The 5,488-nt window shown below is 38.4% G+C and overlaps 1 protein-coding gene across 1 annotated transcript in view; it reads left to right on the top strand.

The window, feature by feature from the left end:
* Positions 1-5,488, top strand: part of ST8SIA1 (ST8 alpha-N-acetyl-neuraminide alpha-2,8-sialyltransferase 1) — a 271,803-nt gene that overhangs the window by 1,527 nt on the left and 264,788 nt on the right. The gene's annotated exons all lie outside the window — the stretch shown is intronic.

Here is a 5,488-nt window from a genome sequence, read left to right as displayed (position 1 = left end):
AACTAGACTGAAAATAAGAACACAGAGGAACTAGACTGAAAATGAGAACGCAGAGGATCACTCAGAGGTTGTAGTTTCCCTTCCTTTCTGGGAATTTCCGTTTAAGTGTCTAAAAATAGGTCCCTGCGGCAGGGGTTGTGGTTAGATTGTAGGTAAGGCAGTTCTCCTTCCTTTTCTTCTTTCTCCACTTTCCTTAGCCCGTTGAAGGGCCAGAGAGGTGCTCACCCATCTTCCCCATTTTATCCCTAGAAGCTAAAGATGCGGCATTTGACTCTTTCTGATTGGAGATTGTAGGCCAGCTGAGGAGTACTTTCCTCTGCTCTTGATAGAATCTTTCCAAGCAGTGTATGGGTAGATGAGAACAAGTGGTAACGTTCTTCACCGTTTTTAGTTATAAACGTTCAAAAAAAAATCTGTATTAAAAAATTTAAACATATGATTGCCTTCCTCTTCTCAGACCTGCTCCTGGAAAGATGGTCAAACAGAACAGCTAAGTCTTTAAATTGGGAGGGAAGGCTTCCCCACCACACACTCTCTTTTAATTTTTTTTTTTTTTTTTAGAATTTTACTATCATTAAATTAAAAAACAACCCACTCTCCTTAACAAATATGTAAAAGTCAATTTTCTCACCATCACAGTATTGATTATGGGACTTACCACCACTGAAAAGGCAGAGCATCCATCAATCCTTTTCTGTAAAGACAGAAAATCACTTTCATTTCAAGTAATATAAGGAAATGAGTTAAGAACTTTCCATTTGCTCACAAATAAAAGTCCTTTTTTTTTTTTGTATAAGAGGAGGAATAATGAAGTTCTATTAGAGCTTAGATTTTGTTTTGGAGGACACAATCAAATGGAAAATGCTTCATATTATGAAAAACACAGGATAATTGTTTTCTGAGACACATTTGCTCCTTGCTGTCTGTAGCATGGAGTAATCATCACTGTGTTTGGCTGTTATTTGGTCTAGTCTCTATGTGTAGAGAATTATATTGAAACATCCATATACTGTAAAAATTCCCTACAAATGTATACCTTAAAGATTGCTATTGTTGTTAAGTGCCGTGGAGTCAGTACCAACTTATAGCAACCCTGTATAGGGTTTCTGAGGAGTGGCTGGTGAGCTTGAACCTCTGACCTTCTGGTTCAAACCGACCTTGGAGTACAGCACATGAATCCACAGTGCCACACCAGGACCCCAAAGGTGGTTTCTATAAATTTTATAAGACATACAATTGCCTACTGAAAGAAGTTTGGACTTCAGGGTAGAATCCTGAAAATTTAGACTGTTTCATTATTAGATAAATAGTTGAGTATCTTTGGAAAGTTCCTCTATCTCATTGAGTCTTAGCTTCCCTATTTTAAAAAACAGAGGATATGACATCTACCTTGCAGGCCATTTTAAGGTTTTAATGAAATAATGGATGCCAAATGTCTAGTACCTTCTGTACCCAATTTATGGTTGCTATTATGATTCTTATAGATTATAATTTCCTGTGTATGTTACAATTTAAATAAGAACATATGGTCAGCCCATAAGGATTTAGAACATTTCTCCTGCTAAATTTGCAGAGAAACAATAATGGTCCTTAATTAGCGTAGTGGTTATGAATCGAATCAGGCTGCTAACTTCAAGGTCAGCAGTTCGAAACTACCAGCTGTTTCACGGGAGAAAGATGAGGCTTCCTGATCATGTAAAAATTTACAGCCTAGGAAACCCTGTACAGAGTCACTATGAGTCAAACCAACTCCATGGTACTTACCAAAAACAACAATTACTATATATGTTCATCAGCTGCTTCTCAGAAACCCTACACAGGGTCGCTATGGATCGACACCAACTGGATGGCACTTAACAACAACAACAATACACTTAAGTGAATAACTCTGGTAACATAGTGTTACAAGTTGGGCTGCTAACTTCACGGTCAGCAGTTCAAAACTACCAGCCGTTCTGCAGGAGAAAGATGAGGTTTTCTGCTATGAGTCAGAACCGACTCCGTGGTACATAACCACCACCGCTGCAATATACTTAAGTAGGAGTCCTGGTGTGGCACTGTGGTATAAAGCAGTACACTGCAAGTTCACTTTGAACCACAAGGTTGGAGGTTCAAACTCACCAGATACTCCTTGAAAATCCTATCCAGGGGTTGCTATAAGTCAAAACTGACTCAGTGACACTCACTTAACAACAGCAACAATAATACACTTAAGTTAACAAACAGGAATCACAAGCTTTGAAAGACAGTAAAATTATCATGGTGCATTAAGTAAAAAATTGTCTTTATCCATTCTGTATGTTTACTGAAAGCCATTGTTTTGAAATATCTGAATTATTAGTATGTAGTAGTTAGTATATGTGTGCCAGATATCAGTAAGCCAAGTAAGCCAAAAACTCATGTTAAAGACATATGATTTTGGCATAAAAGAGATCTCTGTTTCTCCAGCCTAAAACATCTCCTGGGCAAATATAATATCTGTACACAAATATACAACATAGACTTATGTGTGGGGATATATGCACATGTATTCATAAATCATAAGGAGCTCTGGTAGCATAGAGGTTATGAATCAGGCTGCTAACCTCAAGGTCAGCAGTTCGAAACTACCAGCAGTTCCACGGGAGAAAGATGAGGCATTCTGCTCCTGTAAAGATTACAGCCTTGGAAACCCTGTACAGGGTCACTATGAGTCAGAACTGACTCCACGGCACTTAGCAACAACAACAACATTTATAAATCATGGAATTCACCATATGTAGGGATATATATATCTATATATCTATATAGATAGATGGATATAGATATTAGTATATTTATATATGACCCCATATGAATGTATATATGTATAAAATGCATGTCAGAAGAGACTCTGAAACTTGCTCTTGAGTGTAGACTAGCTAATGCAAATGGAAGAAATGATGAAGTGTAAAGCAATTGAACAGAAGATTTCAAAGGGCAGCCAAGAGGACAAAATAAAATATTATAATATACTTGCAAAGACTGGAGTTAGGAAAGCAATAGGGAGGATCACTGTCAGCATTTCTCAAGCTGAAAGAGCAGAAGAAAAAATTCAAGCCTTGAGCTGCAATAATGAAAGATTATGTGGGCAAAATATTGAACAACACAGCAAGCATCCAAAGCTGATTGAAGGAATGCACAATCATGGAAATTTACCACTATAGAAGGTGGCATATGATCAAGAAATGGTAATGAAGGAAGAAGTCCAACCTGCACTGAAGCATTGGTGAACAACAAGGCTCCAAGAATTGATGGAATACCAATTGAATGTTTCAACACATGAATGCATTGCTGGAAGCACACTCATTTATGCCAAGACATTTGGAAGACAGTTATCTAGCCAACCTATTGGAAGAGACCTATATTTGTGCCCATTCCAAAGAACAGTGAATCAAGAGAATGTGGAAATTATTGAACAATATCAGTATTATTGGCATGCAAAATTTGCTGAAAAGAATTAAAAAATGGTTGCCGCTGTGAGCATATTGACAGGGCACTGCCAGAAATTCAAGCTGGATTCAGAAGAGGATGTGGAAGGAGGGATATCATTACTGTTGACAGATGGATTTTGACTGAAATCAGAGAATATCACAAAGATGTTTACTTGTGTTTTATTAACTATGCAAAGGCATTTGTGTGTGTCATACAAATTATTGATAACATTGGGTAGAATGTGGATGATAGAACACTTCATTGTGCTCATGAGAAAACTTTACATAAACCAAGAGATAATTGTTTGAATAGAACAAGTGGATACTGAGTGGTTTAAAATCCGAAAAGGTGTACATCAAGTTATATCCTTTCACCAAATTTATTCAATCTGTACGTTGAGCAAATAATGCAAGAAGCTGGACTATATGAATTGGAACATGGTGTTAGAATTGGAGGAAGATTAATTAACAATCTGTGATATGCAGATGACCAAGCCTTTTTTGCTAAAAGCAAAAAGGACTCAAAACACTGATGAAGATCAGAGACTACATCCATCAGTATGCATTATACCTCAGTATAAGGATAACATAAAATCTTTTCAATTGGATCACTAAGTAGCATCATGAGAAATGGAAAAAAGTTTAAAGTGGTCTGGGATTTCGTTTTACTTGAATCCATAATCAGTGCCTTTGGAAGCAGCAGTTAAGAAATCACTGACATATTGCACTGGGCAAATCTGCTGCAAAAGACCTTTAAAAGTGTCACATTGAGGCCTACCATGTGCCTCACCAAAGCTATGGTATTTCCACTCACCTCAGATGTATGTGAAAGCTGGATACTGAGTAAGGAAGCCTGGAGAAGAATTGATGCATTTGAATTATGATATTGGCGAAGAATACTGAATTAGGGTGTTGGCACAGGATACAGAAAGTACCATGGACTTCCAAAACAATGAACAAATCTGCTTTAGAGGAAGCACAGCTGGAATGCGCCTTTGAAGTGAGAATGGCAAGACTTTGTCCTAAGTACTTTGGACATGTTACCTGGAGGGATCAGTCCTTGGAGAAGAATATCATGATTGGTAAAGTAGAGGGCTAATGAAAAGGAGGAAGACACTCCATGAGATAGTTTTAAATACTGGCTGCAGGCTCAAACATAGCAAGGGTTTTGAGGATGGTACTGGACTGGGCAGTGCTCAGTTCTGTTGGCATCAACTTCTTCACACCTAACTACAATAATAACTAGCTACATATATATACATATTTACAATCAATCAATATTTAATGAGTAAGTGCTATGTATCACATATGTGTTAGACCCTGAGGGACAGCAGTGGACCTAACAGACAGATTGCCTGGCCTAAGGGAGCTTTCCTCCTACTTGGAGTACTGAGAACACAAATAAATATAGTGATTTAAAGCACTGTTAAATGGTATTCAGAAAAATGGAGGTTGGTGCCTCTATATGATAAGCACTGGATTGTAAACCACAAGGTCCATGTTTCAAGCCTGCCAGTTAGTCTGCAGAAATATGAAGCTTTCTACTCTCTCGAAGATTTCAAGTCCCAGAAACTCTATACAGGGCCGCTTTGAGTCAGGACTGACTCGACCAGCACTTAACAACAACAATGCAGAAAAAAGTAAATTTCTCACCATATTTACAAGCACAATTGTTGTTAGGTGCCAACAAGATGGTACCAACCTATAGTGACCTTATGCACAGCAAAATGAAACACTGCCCAATCCTGGGCCAACCTCACTACTGTTGCCACGCTTGAGTCCATCGATGCTGCCACTTTGCCAGTCCATCTTGTTGGGGGTCTTCCTCTTTTTCTCTGACCCTCCAACTTACCGAACAAGATATCCTTCTCCAGTGACTGGTCCTTCCTGACAATATGTCTGAAGTATGAGAGACGAAGTTTGGCCGTCTTGGCCTCCAAGGAGCACTCCAGCTGACTTCTTTCAGAACTGATCTATTGGTTCTTTTGACAGTCCATGGCACTTTCAATATTCTCCTCCAAAACCATAACTGAAAA

Source organism: Chrysochloris asiatica, unplaced genomic scaffold (genome assembly GCF_000296735.1).
Source record: "Chrysochloris asiatica unplaced genomic scaffold, ChrAsi1.0 scaffold00098, whole genome shotgun sequence".
Lineage (NCBI taxonomy): Eukaryota > Metazoa > Chordata > Mammalia > Afrosoricida > Chrysochloridae > Chrysochloris > Chrysochloris asiatica.
This window is presented reverse-complemented; position numbering and strand designations above follow the sequence as displayed.